This window comes from Cryptomeria japonica, chromosome 7 (assembly GCF_030272615.1).
Source record: "Cryptomeria japonica chromosome 7, Sugi_1.0, whole genome shotgun sequence".
In the NCBI taxonomy this organism is placed as follows: Eukaryota; Viridiplantae; Streptophyta; class Pinopsida; order Cupressales; family Cupressaceae; genus Cryptomeria; species Cryptomeria japonica.
Genome location: NC_081411.1, coordinates 7,248,061 through 7,269,632, shown reverse-complemented (window position 1 = coordinate 7,269,632; position 21,572 = coordinate 7,248,061).

Here is a 21,572-nt window from a genome sequence, read left to right as displayed (position 1 = left end):
AAATGGATATTAATATAAAGACCAAATCATTTTGAGCTCATATTTCCATTGTCTTCTTGCATGCATTATGTTGATTTACTGTTTAAAAAAAAATAATCTAGGGTTATTCGATTGAATGTGGATTGCAAGGAAAGCTTACAGGTTTGTTTTAGGTTTTTCTCTCAAGGAGAGGAATTAAATATACATAAAACCCCTCAGTTAGTGAATCAATAGTTATTTCTTCTTGAATTTGATAAATGGGTATAGCATAAAGGAAGAATTTACATATATGTCAAGCATATATTGAATGTTGATAAAGTCGAAGTGATAGGGTGTATGTGAATGTCCAAGTTCAGAATTCTTGCATGGTTTGGGTGACTCTAAGGCCCGAATAAGGCACTGGTATCATTCATGGAGTTTTTCTACCTTTCTTGGGATCAAGACTAAAAAATGAATTCGTGTTTTCTTTTAAAGTTTTAGTATTGTTAAGGTGATAAGGTTCACAGGTTTCGTACACTAGTTACTGTGGATCCTATATTATAATAGTGAAGAGTATTCACAAAAAGGTATACCCACCTAAGCTTTAGATGAGCTCAAAGTGTAGGAGGTTTTGATTGAACCTTGTCATATGTTATTCTAGATTTCCATTTTCTTGTTGTTTTCTCCACATGCTATAGAGGCTTTAAATTTTCTTACAGAGGGGACAGGGAAATCCGAATTTGAGAACAACAAAGTGCTCCCAAAAATGCTATTGAATATCAATGCATCCTTTGCGCTTTCTTTCATGGTAAAGTTTTCTCCTAAAAGAACTTTTCTCCTTTTAAATCTAGTGTCATGTGTTTTCATCATGATTTATTAGTAATATTCATATTGTGAATTTATGCTTTCATATTTAATTTATAATGGGCAAGTTCTATGTTAAGAGATTAATTTTAGATTTGCATGACTTAATAAATGGTTTCTTTATAATATTTCTTTACCTTGTTTAACAATAGTCCTATACTACTAGAATCTTGTATTTAGTATGTTTTTGAATAAGGCAATTTAAGATGTTCTACATCCTAGATACCATGTTTGAGAGAAAGTAGAATTAAATGAAGAAAAGTAGGTGGAAAATAAAAGGTCTTAACCAAATGGATTAAAACCAAGGTTCATAAACTAAAGATATTAAAGGAGTCCTTTAGGAGGAGAAGTATCAACGATTCAAGGGGTCAAAATTAAAATGGAGTTGGCATTAAAGATTATGTTTTCTTCAAGAATATAAAATTATCACTAACCACCAATTGTATTAAGATGGAAGATTTTTTCACCAGTATAACCTACATTCATATCATTAGTTTCTATTTCAGTATATTCAATAATGTACCACAAACTACATGTCATTGTGTCAAATCAATCCAATAAACTAGATGAGTTCATTCAATTGTTTATGATGTCATCTATTACTTCATGGTCAGATTTGTGAATTATCCACAGGTTTTTATTATATGGTCTACTCTTATATTTGGTTATTAAAATCTTATTAAACTTAGATCAATGAAATTGTGGTATGGGTATAGAGTCTTCCTCAGTGGCTTATCAAACAAGAGTGATGATACAAATTTCATTAGTTTGGAGGCTTCTATAAATATCCACATGGATAGCCTTGAAACTATAGAAATTTGGCAAAATAGTTAGTATATCAAAGTTAATAACTGGTGGAGAGAATTGTCCTAGAATTCTACCATTGAAGGTTGAATGTTCTTGCAATCTAAATGAAATGGACTTAGTGAAGTTAGTGAGACTAGAGACTCTTAAAACAATTTACACTATTGTTTCTTTGATCTTTAAATAAAATAATTGTAAAACAAACTTGATAGCTCAAGTTAACTAAGTAATATATAGATTTAATAATATATTAATTTAGATTGATAATTAAATGTAGTTGGCTATTGATATTAGAACAATTAATTCTAAGATCTCATTGATTCTTTTGTTACCAATCAATATTTCTAAAGTTTTATGTTTTTTACTGTTTTGTTTCAAGTGAAACAGTTTAGAAAGAAAAAGAAAGTTTACATAACACAAGAATTGAGATCTTCTTTTAATAAGCCAGGACTTCTTTACTTTGATTGTTTTCTTTATTTATTTATTTTTTCTCTATTTTACTTAAGTACTCTGCTTTTTGCTTACATAGACAATGTTGTCTTTTTGGCTTGAGCATACCTCTTTACTGATATGTTATACATAGACAATATGTTTCTCATCGAAATTGTTAGCTACAAACTTTATTTGTAAGATCGGTTATGCATGGACAATATTTTATTCTCAACTATTTCCTGCAATCTATTTGTAATCAGCATTTATTCAATATTAAAAAAAAAAAACTTCAGTAAACTTATATTGTACTTTACCGTGGAACCCTAAATCATTCATTAAAATTGTTGACGAATATAAATTCATTTTGTTTTCTTGTTTTCTAATTTTGCCTTAAGACAGATTCCATCATCCTTGTCTACCCCGTGACGTTCCCACTACTTACTTTCAGTCACATTCAAGTAGGCCCTTTTGCCTGCTTTGACAGCGACGTCCGGTGGTGGCCGGCAACTAGTGCGTACTTTTTTTTTTTTGTTCTTTTGATTTTTCTTCCCTCTGTTTTAATATTTCCTAGTGCATTGAGGTGACTTAATTTGTCCACTTCCCGACACTACTTGCGGAATTCAGTTTGTCCACTTTCATTCAGATTCTCCACCCAAACTGTTTAAGTTTATGGCGTGGATCAAAAATGAAATATTCTGGCGTGGATCAAAAATGAAATATTCTGTAAAGTAAGGACCACTTAAGAATACCCCTCAGTTGTTTGTCTATTCATAAAAAAGAAATTAAACAAAATAACATGAAATATTATAATATTAATAAAAATTGAGTGTATTTAATTATTGTTGACCAGGGTGCACTTCTTCCACGAGACTTCTTAGGTTACTTTGTCTGTCTTTGCATTTTAGAAAAGGACACGGAGTTCTTTATTTTATTTGTATTATTACTATATTTTGAATTAAGCTTAGGCATCGCTATTCCGCGGGAAACTTCATCGAAGACCTCCCGTCAACTTTATCCGTCTATTGTTTTTTTGTATTTTTTTATTCGAATAATTTATTAATGCTAATAAAGAAGGGATGAATACACGTCAGAGGAGCGAGGGTCGGTGGGCAGGAGAAACAAAGAATGGAATCTGGTGGAAGAAAGCACATCTTCGAACATTTTAATATTTCACATTATTTTCTTTCAACTTTTCTATAATGATTATTTATCTTTATTTTTAAATTAATTTATTTTTTTATTTAGATTTTTGTTCATTTTTCTGTTTTATTAGAAAAAATAATATAAATTGAAGTTGAAAGGATGAGAGCATTGTGTCATATTTTTATGATTTTTTTATTTTTATTTTTAATGTTTTTATTTTAATTTAATGATCTTTTATATAATTTTCTTCATTCTGATTGATAAATTATACCTAAAATAATGATGTAATGATTCCTCCTACATTACTAAAAGTACTTTTAACTTAAATGGATTATAGAAATATCATAAATTAACTATTTGATGTTTTTTACCTACTTGTTTCTTCTTTTATGTTATGATTTACAATCTATTTTCATACTTGAGAACATTGTTTATATGCTATTCTTTATATTGAGTACTTATACTTTATTATATATCCTCCTTTTCTCTTATGCTTTCTTTTGTTTTCTTCTTTACTTTTATGTTCTTGCAATATTTTTATTTGTGTTCTCTCATGTTCTATCCTTACTACGTCAATTGTTTACTGGTTCATTATTTGACTGGAGCTATGAACCAATGGGGTCACAGTGGAGGACCCCATCCTCGTGGTTACATCTTTGTTTGACCTGCTGAGGCATCAACACCTCCTTGATATGTCTTCGATTGATCTTGGTCTCAATTCCCCTTATATTTCCATTCTTCTCCTTTTCCCTCATGTCTGCTCGTGCCACCCTTATCTCTCCATTGCATTGAGCACAACCCCTTATCACTTCGTTAATCTCACCTTATCTCTCCATTTGCGATCACTCCTTATCACTTCGTACAGTCTTTGACCCCCTTATCACTTTGTTGTCCTTCATTTCTAGGGCTATGTCGGCTCATCCTGTTCATGGTCCTTGTCTTTGACCTTCCTCCAACAGTCTGCAATTGTGCCCGTGTGCTCCTATGTGGGAAGTCCAACCTGTCCACCTAGGTTTTGTCCACCAATCATCCATCGAGTTGTTCTTTGGTATCACAGGTAATGTACCAACACCTAACGGCCTGCCAACAATGTGAGTCGAACCTATGATATTCCCATTTGGGGGCTCGTGACATTACCATCACGTTGTGGGGTGAACCCCCATGATATATATCATTCTTGTTTTACTTATGCTAAGTCATATACATTATGCCTCGTATGCTCATTATTATCACAAGTGATCTATTTTGCTTATTGTATGATTATCATGCCAATTCCATTTGTTATTGTTTGTCATTCTATACTTATGTGCCTTATTATGCCTCTCTTATTCTTATCACATGTCTCTTGATCTTTATGTATATCCTTTTGTATTCATTTATGTATATCAATTATTTTTACCATGCTTCTAGAACTATTTTATTTTTTTCTTAAATTGGAGGAAACCTTCTTACACATGTCTTGATGCATATTTCTTACTCATGTTCTTACATGTTTTATGAAAAAGGTAAATTTATAGATATAAATTTTCAAAATTGTATATAGATTTAAAGTATATATGTTTCAAGTTTTTCTTTTAAACAAATGTTGGTTAAATTTATTGATCTTGGATTTCATCATGATTTTTTTTTTAGTCTAAATTAATTGATACAGTCTCTTTTGATTGTAAATCATACTATTATTAAAGATATGTTGATAACTTTGGATAGATGATTCAAACCAATTACTAGGTTTTTCTTATGAAATGGGAGCTACCTAGACAAAAGGTAAAGAGGTCTTCGGATGTGAAACAATCTAATATCTAGATAAGATATATAATAAATATATATTTTGTAGAGAGAACAAGAACACCAAACATGGGCTATATAAATGATATATGAAGTTTATGGTAAGGCATTGTGATAAAATTGAGTGTCTCAACCTTAGGAGTGCTAGGTATATTTATTTAATTATTTAATGGTCTGATGTTGCTGATTTTATTCATTTAATGGTATATTATAAGTTTTAAGAGTTTTATGCTACATTGTGGCACCTGATGGCTAGTTGAGTTGCAATTAACATTGAGGAGAGTGGAAAATTATGACACATGTCACAAGCGCACAATTTTCAAGAAGTCCAATGCCCACGTGACATGTGGTATTTGTTTTTTTCTTATCTTTATGCACCGATTTGAAAGGATTTTGAGCGGGATCAAATCTTCCATCCAAATAGGCTTGGAGTAAAATAAAAAGTCCTAAATTGGCATAAAGCTTGTTTTTCTCATCTTGGGCGTGTTATATGTGAGGATTGATTACTATTTGTATTAAATATTATTTATGAAAGAGTTATTCAAAAGGGAGTTTCTAATTACATGTTGAAGATACATTTAATGTGGACACATCTGAGAAGTTGCTATTTCTTGTATTCTAAGCTCTATGAATACAAGTGTTCCTAGATGACTTGATTAATACATTGTTAATTGAGAAGTTGTTATGCTACCCAAAATATTTTGGATTTCTATGTCACAACTGAAGAAACCTGCAAGAGCATAAGCTCTGCATATTGTACTATAATAGATTCTTACTATAATACAATTCATCTATGTTTTGGTGTGGTGGATTGTTTTCTTGAAAGGGTTTTCTCATGGTAAATCTTTGTGTTTATTTTTTAATGTGTAAATTTGAAATTTAGTTGTTTGTATTTTCTTTTATTTGCAACATTGTTCAGGGGTTTGCAAAGAAATTTGCATTCACTCTTTGCATTAGGAAGGTTGTTTATTCTCCTCTTCTTTCCTTTGAATTGGTATTAGAGTCTTGCCAGCTTTGTCATCCTTAGTGGGTTGTAGGGTTTTTTGTGCTAATATTTTTTAGTGGGAGTTTTTGCAGGTAGAAGTTTCTTAACCGAGTTGTGAATCTAAGATGGTAAGCATATCTAAAAGGATGGAGAAGGAAAAATTTAATGGTGACAATTTTGAGTTGTGAAAACTCAAAATGGAGGACATGCTTGTCGATAGAGACCTATGGGTTGTGATAGCTGAATCTAAGCCTTAGGCCATAGGGCAAGATGTGCTCCCGAATGTTCATAAGGAGAAGACTACAACTGAGTTTGGAAAAAGCTTGGTGATATTTATGAATGTCACAACCCTATTTTTGAATACTTATTTATTTATTTAATATTTTTACAAATGAAAATACTAAATGATAATAAATTTGATATTTTTTAATATTTATAATAATATATACTTATATTTTATATTATTATCCTTGAAAATATTTTATTAAACTATACTTAAAAGCTCAAATTCTATATAAATTTCATTTAACTTCAAATCATGTATTTATTTTCATGAAGGAAAAGTAAACATTACTTTACCAAAAAAAACTACAAAGCTCCTATTAAATGTGAAAGGTTTAGTACCTTATAAATATAGCATTTATTAAAAAAAGAAAGAAAGAAAGAGATGTTCTAGCTGCCCACATAGGAAGACAATAAGATAAAGTAAAGAATTTAATTAGGGAAATTATAATTTATGCTAGATGTGTATCCTTACATGAATTGGACGGGCTAATTTTATCCATCACCGATTCACAAGATATAAAATGAGTGCAAGACAGTTGAAGATATTCTGGCTGTTAGACTCCATCACCTTTTTTAACTTTCTTTTTCATAAGGCAATGGGGAACCCAGTCAAAAGGATAAATAAACAAATGCTCTAGTGATTGAATCCTATGCTGTTAATTTTGGTTCAACCTCGAGTAACATGGCTGAAGCCTTAGTGCTCTTCTGGGTTCTTAAATTGGCTCTCACTATTGACTCTAAAAGATTGGTCATTGAAGGAGATTCTAAGTTGATCATTGAGGTGAGCAAAGGTGTTTCTGGGATTAGCTGGATGATTCGCAACATTCTCAAGGACATATGGTCTATGATTATTTGGCTGGATGAATTTCATATTCAACATATTTATAGAGAGGGCAATATGGTGGTGGACTCCCTGGTTGTGACGGGCATTGAGATGAAGGGTATGAGGTGTTGGAGACACTTGGCCTCTCTTTCTGCTAGACAAAAATCCCTCATTGGGAGAGATCAAAACTATCCTATCGACCAATGACTTGCTACAATTTATTTTATGGGTGGATATACTGGTCTATTTGGGGGACCATGATGAAGGTGGAAATTCAAATTTGAATTGGTCGGATTCTGCCACGGTGGCCAAGGGTAGTCCCCATACTCTGCACTGCATTGACCTATCAATGACGTGCTTTCCCACCTGTACAAGTGATGCCGATGATTTGCAGCTGCGTCCTTTAATCATTAATATGATAGGCCCTATTAACTACAATAATTATTGCCTAAACTGCAGTTTGAGAATTTTCCAATATGAAGCTTTATGCAAGATGGTGGAGGTGGTAAGAGGTTCCCTTTCGCATGCTTGTCAGAGCTGGTGGGTACTTGCCTTGGGAAGCACCACTACTGATAATTATTGCCACTTTTATCACACTTCATCTAAACTTCCGTTGGTCATTCTTGCTCTTCGCATTGGTTTCTCTCTGCAAGTCCATCATTTGCTCGACGCTCCTTATCAACATCACTCTGGAAGAAATGGAAATGGGGGGGATTTAGTCCGGGTTGAGCCAAACATTATTAATGAGAGCATCCACAATGACCCTTGTGTGCGGATGTATATCAAAGAAGGGGGCATTGTTCCATTCATGGAAGCTATGACTGGGTTCGATGAAAGTCTTTCCATGGAGTTTGTTAATATTTGGAATGACAGGAGAGTCATAATGGGTGATTTGTCTTTTGCAATTAGCGAAGATGCCATAGCCCAGGCTACAGGTCTATTTACTGAGGGAAGGAAATGGAAGAATACTAGCAAGGTCACTGACAAAACCAACATGAATAGATTCTTGAAAAAGGGTGAGAAGTCTGTCAAGCTGCAGGGGGGCTTTAACAGAGATTGTCTTCCTTATCCGTGGGACTAGGTGTGTAAAATTGTCATGAAGTATTTTACCCTTGAAGGTAGATATGGGGTTTTTTATTACTACCACTTCTCGTTGCTTAACCATTTCCATAACCATGATATTATTTCCTTTCCCTTCTTTTTACTACATGCTTGGGAGTCCACTGTTAAGGATGTGCAACATTGTATGAGTTAGGATAGAAACTTCAATATCCTTCAACAAGGTTTAATGTTTTGCCTTTACAATTTCCACTGGGCCCTCTATCCACCCAAACCCATCTCTATCCAGCCTGCCCCCTCCTACCTGGGGCCCTCTAGTGACCCAACTGGTGTTAAAAAGGGCAATAAGAAGATCTCAAAAAATCTGAATACCCCCTGTCAATCCCCTGGCCACAACCCCCTCATTTCCCCTCCTAAAATTGGGGAAAAAAACAAATGTAACCCTTTTGCTGCTAAATTCATCTCCAAAAAACCCAAAAATGATCCCAAAGTCCATTTAGTTGAGTCTGACGTAGAGGATGGTGAGACTCCTCATAGGTCTCATAGAATTGCTGCTAAACCCTACATGAAACAACTTGTAGTTAGAAAAAACTACGTCAAAGATAACATGGAAGACCTAGAGAAGGAGGACAATGATAAGACCGAGGATGACATGGAGGCCACAAATGTTTCAGAGTCTTATAAGTTAGACATCAATGCCCTTAACTCTAGGAATTTGTAGGAAGATAGTAAGAATTCCTCCCCTTTATTTGCTACTCCCCCCCCCATGCTAAAGGTAAACGAATCTATGAAGAAGATGGGAGGAAGTCTGAGGGAATTAAGACTACTGTTGATGGAGAAGAAAAGGTGGATGCTACACAATGTGTGGGGTGGAAAGCCATTTCCAAGGATCTGAACAATGTTAAAAAGAAGCTGGATACTCTGGACAAGCATTTCAACAAAATTGTGGAATTTGCCCTGAAGGTCATGTATTCCTCGCCCACTACTCTGTGTCTTCTACACCAGGAAAAAGAGAACCAGAGAGGTTTGGGAGGTGACACCATGAAGGACCTGTTCAAGTTCCTTACGGATGATTGGACCAGACTACTACATTCCAAGCACATGGAGACTGGAAAAAATGATTAATGGGTGCCTTTCTCCATTTTTGCTTATGGTTTCGTTGTTGGATCTGTTGGATCCTGATTTCATTTAATTTCCTCATCAGCCCTGTGTGGCTTTTTAAGACTCTTTTTTATTTCCAAGTACTGCCATAAAAGCAATATGCTTATTACTAGGGATAGTTGGTTTAGTGTTGGTTTCTTTGTGGACATCTGCATTTTTCAGATTTTACATGGTCAGGATTACCATCAATCTTGTGATTTTCAATAATAGTAGGTGGAATATGTTTTTGATAGTTAAGATAGGGATTGGCTGATACTCTGTTGATTGGTTGCTGTTAATGTGTTGATAATGCTTTCTTTGAGACTTGCTTTGTACTCCGGGTCAGCCCCCTAGTTTTGGCTGCTTTTTTTATCAAAAACAAATGCTCTAGTGATATTTTTCTTCGAACTCTGCCACTCTTTCATACCAATGTAGGCTGCTTTAACTCTCCGATGACTTTGAAATCCATGTAGCCACTTTCAATTTTTAATTGCACCTTCAACAAACCTGATTCCCCAGTTTTTTGGACACGATGTGTAAAATACTATATTTTTTTTGGTAATCAGACATCTTTTTTCATATTAAATACATTTCACATTTAGTAAAAAGTTTAAAAGTGTTTTTTATTTTTATTTTAAAATTATAATTATAATTTTTATATTTCTATAATTTATTTATAAATATAATTTAAAATAGTTAATTATATATTTAAAAAAATAAAATATTATTTTTTATTTTTAAATTTTTAAATATGATGCATAAATAATAAATTATATATTTGAAATTTTTTAAAATTTTTATTTTAATTATATTAATCTTATATTATAGTTATAACATGTAAAAATAATAAATATTTTCAAAAAAATTATAAATTTTAGAGTATGGTATATTTAAATTTTTTTTATAAATTTTAAGTATGCTATATAATAGATTTAATACACAAACAATAAAATATATTTACGTCGAAGGAATTTCTTACAAGATGATCAAAACGGTCTTGGTGGTTCATTTGCGTTATCGTCATTTTTTTCGACCTGTCATTTCTCATGGGTCATTTTCCACTTGTTGTTTTCCTTCCTCGATATGACACAAATTTTGTCGTACAAAAGGAGCAGAAAAAAAAATTTCAAAATAAAAATTAAATAGCTCTGTATTTGTTTAAAAATAAAAACTAAATTGTTGCTATGATTTCCGCGTTGAATGAAATTAAAACCTAATTATACTTTCTTTTACATTTTTAATATAATGTAATTACTTTGGATCTTGTGATAGCTCCATCTATTGTGCTCGATGTCACTCCTCTGGTGTATTGCCCGCCTTCCCGAAATATTGATCAACAAGATCGAGAGGTGGATGTCATGCTATAGTAGCAAGATTAGCATCGTATATATTCTCCTTCTCTCCTTTTTTGCTCTTTTGTGACCATTCTTCTATATGTTTCCCTGTTCTTCTATTTTTCCCTTAATGTCTACTTGAGGATGATGCAAACCATTGAGATCTCTTTTGGTCTCTTTCATGTTGACTCAAAAGGCTCTTGTCTTCCCTTTCTTCTAAGGAAGTTTCCTTTCTTTGGGGAATGAGGATTATTATATGCATATAGATATATGATATACATGAGTTATCATGAGGAAAGCCAAACTACCTTGTCTTTTATGTTTATTATCCTTGGGTTTATTCCTTGACTGGGGGATAAATCTTTGCAATAACATGCTCCCTCTCTTTCTCTCTCTTTCATGTATCCTACCTTAAAGCAATCACTGCCGAGCACTTTAACGTGGGGGCATACACTCTGCTCATATTTTCCTTCTTCATACTTGGAGTTACTTAGCGAACTTGGATTTTCTTTGTAATCCTTGGTATCCTGTCTTTTCATGACTCATAGTGAGGGGAGCCTTGCTACTTGGAGTTGTATGCCGAAAGTGTAGGATCATCCTGCAAGAGGAAAAAATAATTCAAACACACACATGAAACATTGCATTAAAGGTTATAAATCAAAACAAAGAAACTTAAATGAATCTAAAGTCTTTAAAATCATTCCATGCTCATCTATCTCTAAAGATCTCTAAGATTCAAGGTGACCCTCACTTGGAAGAGCACTTGATCCTCAAGATGACAACCTAGAGAACAAGATTTAATGATTCAAGGATTAAAAGGGATGCAACTAAGATCCCAGTGATATGCTAAGATGAGATGATGAAGATGAAATGCAAAACTAGATGATTAAGATTTAGATGAGTTCCAAATTGAAAGCTAAGATGATGTTATATGAGTTAATTAAGCTAAGAAAAGATATGCATCTAAGCTAAATGAAACTAAAATACTAAGATATGAATGCTTGATTCTTGAAGATGACAAAGAGAGCTCCTTAACCTAGAAAATGTCTATAAGTTTTATGCACAAAAGACTTGATTATTTTGAAGAAGGAATGGGCTCTATTTATAGGGAAAATAAGGAAATGGAGGGTTGATATTGAATAATCTCAACAAGGGCTAGGATTGAAAGTTATCAATCCATGTGAGGGATTCAGTCCAATCTCAAGTTGACAAATGTCACCTTGAGAGGGCTTTAGAGGAGATGTAAGAGGCATTAAATGCCTGAGGAGACACGAAGGTTACCTTAGGAGCTAAGGTTATGGTTAGGTTAGTGGATAACCAATAGATAAAGCCTTTACCCAAGGGGTAAACTCTCATGCAAGGGTCAATAGGATAACTAGGGTCAAAGCCATTAGTGCTTGATGAGACCCTTAGGTTAGTTGAGGGTTAAGTTAGAGAGAAATTCTCTAACCATGTGGGAAGGTTGAGTTAACCATTAGTGGCTAAGAAGACTTTGAGGAAAAATTTGTAAGAGTCCTTCCAAATTTGGGGAACTCAACAAGTTGGCTTGTTGAATGGATAAAGCCTTTATTGCTTTTAGAAGACTTTCCTCCAAATTTGAGAAGTGACCTTCTCAAACTTAGGGAAATGATAGAATAAGAGGGATTAAGGATAATCGACTAAGATTAGATGGGTTCTAGAAGAATGCTTAGGAGGCAAGTGGGAGATGTAGGAAAATGCAAGTGGATGGAGGAGAAAGATTTTAATTAAAATAAAATTGATTTATTTCAAGCAAAATAGATGCAACTTGCATAAATACAAGTGGGGGATTTGCAAGGATCAATTTAATTAAATGTAAATTTAATTAAAAAAGGAGGAAGGGGAATAAATTAAATAAAGTGATTTATTTAATTAAAGGCTAGAAAAGGTTTAGGTGAATTTAATTAAATAAATTGAGTAATTAATTTAATCGAATAGATGAATGTGAAGAAATTAATTAAATATAATTTAATTAATAGGAGGAATGGGGTTAAAATAAATATTAAATATTTATTTAAGAAAGTGGTCAGATTTATATGTCTACATTTTGTCCCTCTTTGAAGTGACGTGTGTGCACATGTTGATTCAAAGAAAATTTGCTGGATATGCTGCTAAAGTTTGATCAATATGATGTTGTGTGTCGAAATGTCGATATGATGCCCCAGATGTAGATTTGATAACAATACTGATGATGCCCCCTCAGGAGATGAATCAAGGATTTAGTGAAAAAATTTCAAGTTGATGAGCATTTTGAATTAATTGTAATATGAGAATATTGACTGTGTTGAATGCACATTATTGATTCATTTCCTGAAAATGATGTTGATAAGGTTAAAAATGAAAAAGTAGGAGTAAAATACATGCCCCACTTATTAACCTTTTTTATTTTACCCCATTAAAATGTAAAAAGTGACTTCTAAAAATCATTTGCACACTTGTCTCTTTGTGATTGTGACATTTGGATCTCTCACGATGATGTTGATTCCATACTCGCACCAATTTGAGCGCGTCAGGCGACACCGAAGACCCGCCGCCTATGGCCCACTAGTAAGTGGCCAAAATCCATCTTCATTTTTTATTAATTTTATTTATTTTGGTCACATTTTTCAAAATTTGGGTCGGATTTTGCTATTTTAGCACGTTGGGTAGGTTGTCTAGCGCATACAATAGAAGTTTTAGCACGTAGAAAACCCTAGGTAGGTTTAGCGTCTGAGGTTTAAATGGTAGTGCGATCGGGGGGGGAGGTAGGTTAGTGCATAAGATGGTTTTAGCACATTGAGTGTGTTTTATAGCGCATGTGTGGAAAGGTTTGCATGTAGGTGGCAGCTTAGCACTTCTAGGCCTTGATTTAGCACGTAGGGTCCAAAGTAGGTAAAAAAAAGTGTTATGAAAAATGCATCATGAGTCAAACAAATTTAGATAGGTTGTGTAGATGTCGACATGGGTCTATTGATTTCTCTGATATGGTTCATGATCTGATGTGAGTCCTATTTTATGATGATGTCTGATTCTGATATACTATTGTATTACGGTATGACTGAGTTCGATATAGATTTTTTTTAATTTTTGATTGCTTTGCGATATGGATTGTTGAGTTGATTTAAGTCTTGATTTGGATATGGATTTGATTTTCAATATGGGTCCTTGATTTTTTGATATGGGTCTTTGATTTTCGATATGAGTCTTTGATTTCGACATGGGTCTTGATTTTTGATATGGGTCTGATTTAGATATGAGTCCTTGATTTCAATATGGGTCCTGATTCTGATTTCGATATGGATCTTGATTGATTTTCAATATGGGTTTGATTTTCAATATGAGTTTGATTTTCGATATGAGTCCTGATTCTGATTTTGATATGGGTCTGATTTTCAATATGAGTCTGATTTTTGATATGGGTCTTGATTTTGATTTCAATATGAGTCCTTGTTTTCGATATGGGTCCTAATTTGATTTCTATATGGATCTTGATTTTGATTTTGATATGTGTCTGATTTCGATATAAGTCCTTGATTTTGATATGGGTCCTAATTCTGATTTTGATATGGATCTTGATTGATGCACTGATTGATTTACTGACATGATGTGAATAGGTTTCTGATGTGTTCTTGATATCCTTTTATTTTTCAAGTTGATTTGCTTTGATTGTTGATAGATTGGATGGAATTGAGAACTGATGATGGATACTTATTGATTTACAGGCAGAGCTTAGTGTGCTCCAGTATCGAGAGCAATTTATGAGGCCATGGACACTTATCCCACATTGGTTTGTTGGAATCCAAGAACACTGAGAGGGGGGGGTGGTGAATCATTTTTCTGCTGGCAACATATAATTTTACCCTTTTATAACATACACATATAAACCAGTAAATGAAGAAACATATAACTTGAAGTAAATAGACCAGCCACATGAATGAACAAAATAACACATAAAATTTATACGTGGAAAACCTCAAAGAGGAAAAACCACGGTGGGATTTGTGACCCACAATATCAATTCACTAGCCATATGAAAGATATTACATAGTATGGGGGCCTGCACATGCAGGAAGGCACACTGCTCAACACAAAAGAGTTTCACTAACTACAAGCTTCTGTTGAGATAAAATAATAATGATGAACTTAGAAAATGCATCTACAATGCCAAAAAGAGTTCCAGTTATAGATTTTTTCTGTACCGATTCATAAACTTTGAACACTTCTACCGGTATCTCCTCGCCTCCAAGAATGATTTACAAACCATCTACAGATCATTACATGATATAACATTTACATACAAATGACCTACATACATATCCTTCAAATTAGATAGTTCTATCGCCTTGTCACACACTCTTCTATTACATATATCACAATGATCTAATAAACTGAATTATATACCCTTTACAAACAATATGCCTTATGTCAGCTTACAGTATATTACAAAAGATATACAATGTCGGCCCAATACAATAATTACAAAATGATTGAATAAAACTTCCTTTGGATCCCAGACTGATGTTGGCTTCACTGAAGTGCTGAATGCTGGTGCCGGTTGTGACCTTGAATATTCCAATGTCGGTATCTGCCGGTGTATGCATCCTAATGCCGGTATATGTCTTCTATAGAATTGTGTTGCCATCCATGACAACATATGAATCCAATGAGTGTCAATTGCCAACAATCCCCCCCTTTGGCATTGATGGCAACACTCATGTGAAAAATGAATTCCCTGCCAGTTCAACTGAAACATGAGACATGCTCCCCTTGAGCTGATTGACTATGTTTGCAATATACTCTATCTGATATCCTCCCCATTTTTTCACATATATATACTCCCCCCTTTGGCATCAATTCCAAAGACTAGTGAAAGAATTTGATTACGAATCTATGCAAAAGAATGAATAAATACATATTACTTTACCAAAACTTGACCAATTTCAAGATTTCTGGATAAGCTTTCTCTAGCAACTGTATATAGGTATCCCAACCAGTTTTGAAAATTTTAGATATGGATACAAGTCCACTCAGTAAATGTGCAAGTGTTTCTTTCTTAGTGACTTCTGTCAGTGTGGGCTTCACAAGTATATCCATACATTCCCTCTTATGTACACCAAGTGAATCCAATCTTGGAGTCACCAAACCTCTGAGACTCCTTTTTGTTTGAATGATCTTCTCTCTTTCTTTTTCAAAAGCAAAAATGGTTCTCCAAAGACAAAATTTGTCCATCAATGGATGTTGTGAGTGAAGTTAGTCCATCAAAAGAATTAGCAATATTAGCAATCTTTTCATGTAACTCCTTTAACCTGTTATCTACATTTACTGTAAGAATTTCTATATTACAATAGACCCTGTAAATATTAGTACACTATTTCAAAGAATTTTCAATAAGTATAAGTTTCTCTTCAATCTTCCTCTATTCTGTCTCAATAATCTGGTCAAAAGAGGATTTCTTAGCCAAAGTGAATCTTTCAAGTGCTTGCCAGTCGGAAATTTGCTATAATGATTGAAATTTTTTAGATATGTGCTCTGTTAATACCTTAAGCTTGCCAAAAGGGCTTTCTTCATTTTCAATCATACAATCAGGAATTAATCTCTGTAAAACTATTATCGACTGATCTATTATTCCTTTGTCTGCAGATCCCTCCTTTATTAACTTTTGAGTAGCCATCATCATTAGCTCTGTGGGACTCATCTCTGTGATTGATTTCTTCTCAACTTGAGAAGTGTCAATTGCCAAAAGTTTTGCTGGGGAATCAACTGCCGGTATGGTACTGGGAGTCTTATCAGTCCCCTTTCCCTTATCCTCTCTCGGTGTATCCCTTTTCTCATCCTCTTTTGCACTAGTGGCTTCACCACTTGGTGCAGTATCTGTTACTGTCGGTGGAGTATTATCCATAATATTATTAGTACCATGTATGTTATCTACATTGCCTTTCTCAAAGTGTACAAATGTTGTCTCTGCCGGTATAGACCGTACACTCTCATTTATTGTTAGTTTATTCAAAATTTGATTTGAACTTCCCAAAATTTCTTTCCCTTTAGATTTGTCTGGAATGGTGGGAGCTGTTGCCTCAACAAATTCTTCTTGAGAAGTAAGGAAATCAGGATTCTTTTGGAAGAATTTAGACCAACCATCTCTGGCCTCATTTATTATCTCATTTACTCTGTCCATCATTAGGCTTATTTGTCGAGGTTTTCTCCTAAAAACTATTATGTTGGCAACATCTATGCATCATTTCATTTCCTCATTATTTATAGAGCCACACATATTCAAAAGTTCAACTTCCTTAATTTCCCTATCCCTCTTGATTGCATCTAACCTTCTTCCATCTAACTTGTTATACAATGATAAAGGAATTTCCTTCAAAATCTCTACTAAAGCCTTCTTATACATGTCTATATGTAACAAAATTGCTTCTTCAATTTTATTTTTCTCATTATCATCTAAATTTTTCATAGAAATTTGACACATTCTTCAAAATCCCATCTTTTGTTACCTCATCTATCAATTCTACACATCATTCAAGGAATGATGGTAACATTACTAGATTCAATTGCTTCATCTATCACACTCTTTTTCTTCTTGTTTTGGGTTACAGGGGTGGATGAAACTGGTTTCCTTTTCTCAGTAGGTTTCCTTGCCGGAGGTGTGGGTACAGTAGGCTTTGTCACTTTTTTTACTAGCTTGCTCCTTGACCCCACCTTCTTCTCCTCTACCAGAGGTTTGTCAACTTTCTTCCTCTGTACCCCTTTGAATGCAAGAGGTTGATTATCCTCTGGATCAGAGTTAGAAGTGATAGAAGAAATGAAAGTCTTAGGCCTCTTTACCTCAGGAGCACTAGCCACTACCAATTGATCTACTAGTTTAGACCCAGAACCTAGTTCTGTATCTATCCTATGAATTACATTTTGAACAAATGCAATCATTTTATCGATTTTTGTTTCTCTCATTTTCTTGTTGAAGCCAATTTTAACTTCAAGATCCTTCTCCTCCGCAGTGCCAAAATGTTCAATCTTGTCATCTAATGGAGCTTCAAGAAGAATTTTTACATAAAGTTCCAAGATGTTGTCATCAACTTCATATCCTAGTTCAATGACCGATATGGTTCAAGGTTTCACTCCTTCCATGATGGTTTCATCAGTTTTTACCATGAAGTAGATATCAGTGGAGTATTTCTCCACAATGTGCTTGGAGATCCTCTCCCTCTGTCTCATGTTCTCTTGAGAAGTTTTAAATTAACCCCAAAGATTTCCATCCCTACCACTGCCAAGACCGGTGATTTCATCTTTGATCTGCATACCTACCGATATGTCATGAGCCCAACGTTTCTTTCCCAAACCTGGTAGCTCATTCATGAAATGCAACATTAAGCAGACAATAAGATTGCCAAACCTAAATGTTCCTTTCTTCACACCCTAAATTTGCCAAGATTCAACATTAATTCACTTCTTAGCCATTCACACAGATCATACTTTCCATCATTCCTTAACATTTGGTGTGAAACATGGATACATGAACTGGCAACAAAGTTCAATTGACTTGATTGAGTTACCTTGTAGCCGATGATCATGCTGGAAAATTTCACATTTGTGTCTTTGATGGTGTTGATCCTCAGCGATCTTCCATCATGGGTTGCGCTGCTGAGCTTTTCAACCTCAGTGTTGGAGATCTTCTTCCCAGGTTCCTGTCCAACTTTGGGTAAGCTGGTAACCTTCTAAATTGCTTCCTTGGTGATCATGTATGGTTGGTCCAGCTAGATGAATTCATTATGGACCCTACTTAGAACATATCTAATCACTTCATCCTTGAATTCTAGTATGCACAAGATTCCAATTAACCCTAGGTCTTCAATGACTTGATATTTTGGCTTGATTGTTTCAGAGCTGCTCAGTATCACAGATTGATACATTCCCTTGATATCCTTAGTGCTTAAATCCTCTAAGATGTAGTGAAATAGGCCTTGACATCTTCTACATAGACTACGCCGTCAGGAACCCTCAAGAATGTACCGACAGAGTCTTCCCTCTTTGCTATCTGTGGAACTTCCTTAACACTGGGTCTGAGCCTATCCTTAACCTCAACAATAATGGGATTCACAATGAAAGTAGAAGTAGATGATGATCCGGATACCATTTTAAATAAATACCTGGGAAACGATCGTCGGTTTGAAGATTTTATTACTTCTCAGATAACTACTGGAAATCCTTTAGAATGCCTTTGCTCGCTCTTGATCACCTGTGATTAATCTTTGCTTCACTCTAGTTTTCTTGAGTGCTAGGTGAGTGAAAATGAGTCCATTTTCCCTTTTTATCAGTGAGTAAATCCTAATCCTTCACTGTCATAAATGCTTAGTGATGTACCCTACTGGATGTCGGTTTCATAGTTTTATGTTGGGTAAACCTTCATCAATGATCAATACAACTCTCCAAATCTCTTCCAAATCTCTTTCAAGGAATATAAAATATTTGCAATGAATTTGCCAACCCCTAAGGCATATGCCTCAGTTACCGGTTGAATTTCCTGCTGGTGCAGGAATGCTCTATTCTACCGGTAGAGTTACTGGTGCAATTACCGGTGTAGTTGCATCTCCACTTGGTTCTTGAGACTTTCTAACCCATCTCTTGGTGTGATCTTGTTGTGTTTCATCTACCTTCTGCTTTCCTTTCTCATTTGCTTTATCATTGCTAATTGGTTTAGTCTTTCTTATGTAGTACTTAGCAATATGACCTATTTTGTTGCATGCATAACATGTAACATTGTTCTTTTAAATTGCTTTAGCATATCTGGTGTCATTCCTTTACCTACATTGATTAGCCAAATGTCCAAACTTTCCACATGCATGACATTTAACATTCATTCTGCAATCTTCTAACTTATGACCATATTTCTTGCAATTTGTGCATTGACTGGGAACATAATTTTAGTTTTGATTTTCTCTATTTCTACATTGTTTAGCCATATGCCCAAATTTATTATAAACAAAGAATATACCATTGAATTTATAAGCATTAGATTGCCTTACCAGTTTCCTCTATTCTGATGAGATCTACATACCGGTTGTCTGATCTTCATTTGCAGTACCGAAGCTTTCACCTTGTACAAATCCAAGTCCTCTAGAATCTTCATTTTGTCTTTGTCTTTTCAATAAGTCATCCAATTGTGCAATACTAATCCTAATTTTTTCTTTATACTCACTTGTAGTAGTCAGATCATCTCTCAGAGTTATTATTTGTCTTTCAAGCTCTTGTTCATTATTCCACGATTGTATCAAATTAGTTTTCAATATATCATTCTCATGAGCCAATTTGCCCCATTCTTCAGATTTGTTCTTCAAAGATACAACAAGATTTTCTTCCTTCTTCTTTCTGTCCTCAATATCTTTTGACATCCTTATAGTCAATTTTTGCATTTCATTCTTCATGAGCATGTTTTCTTGACTCAGTTTCTGACAATGTTCCTTGAGTGCATTTTTCTCTTCATCATCCTAGTTTTCCAAAAGTTCCTTCCTCCTAGCTTGAGCTAATGATAAACTTTCTTGCAGGACAAGAATGAATTCATTAGTAGAATTCAATTCATCTTGCAATTTTAAGTTCCTAATCCTTTCAGCATCATAATCCTCAAGTGCCATCTCTAGTTACTTCTCCATAGTCATGTTTAATGATTCCGGTTTCAGGATCTTCCTCAAGCTGTTAAACTTCCTCTGAGGTACCAGGCTCGGATACCAATTGTTGAAATCCAAGAACACTAAGGGTGGGGGGGGGGGGGGGTGAATCAGTGTTCTGTTGGTAACATATGATTTTACCCTTTTATAACATACACATATAAACCAGTAAATGAAGAAACATATAACTTGAAGTAAATAAACAAGACACATGAATGAACACCATAACACACGTAATTTATACATGAAAAACCTCAAATAGGAAAAACTACGGTGGGATTTGTGACCCACAATATCAATTCACTAGCCATATGAAAGATATTATATAGTATGGGGGCCTACACATGCAGGAAGGAACACTTCCTAGAGCACACTTCTCAACACAAAAGAGTCTCACTAACTACAAGCTTCTGCTAAGATAAAACAATAATGATGATCTTACAAAATGAATCTGCAATGCCAAAAAGAGTTCCGGTTATAGCTTTGTTTTGTACTGATTCATAAACTTTGAACACTTCTATCGGTATCTCCTTTGCTCCAAGAATGTTCTACAAACCTTCTACAAATCATTGCATGATATAACATTCACATACAAATGACCTACATGCATATCCTTCACATTACACATTTCTACTGCCTTGTTACATACTCTTATATTACATATATCACAATGACCTAATAAACTTACTTATATACCCTTTACAAAAAATATGCCTTATGTTGGCTTACAATATATTACAGAAGATATAGAATGTAGGCCCAATACAATAATTACAAAATGATTGAATAAAACTTCCTTTGGATCCTAGACCGATGTCGGCTTCACTGAAGTGCTGGATATTGGTGCCAGTTGTGACCCTGAATATTCCAATACCGATATCTGCTGGTGTATACCTCCTAATGCCAGTATATGTCTTCTATAGAATCTTGTTGCCATCAATGACAACATATGAATCCAATGAGTGTCAATTGCCAACAAGGTTTGCATGGGGATCTTGTATGTTGGCCAATCTATACAGATAGCTTCACCAGGTAGTATATCTGGGATATACTCGTTTATTAGCTGGGGTGACTTTTTTATAGGTGTGGGCCTGGGAGCATATTCCCATGTTGGCTTCATGATTATTTTTGTATTGGATGACTTTATGTGTTTTCATTGATGACACATATATATACACACATATGTTCATATTAACATAGTCATCTTAGTTAAGTCAAACCAACATTACTTCTAAGACTTCATATTGTAAGCCGGTATCATATGTCCAACTGGTATGAAGGTACCTAATTCGGTATAT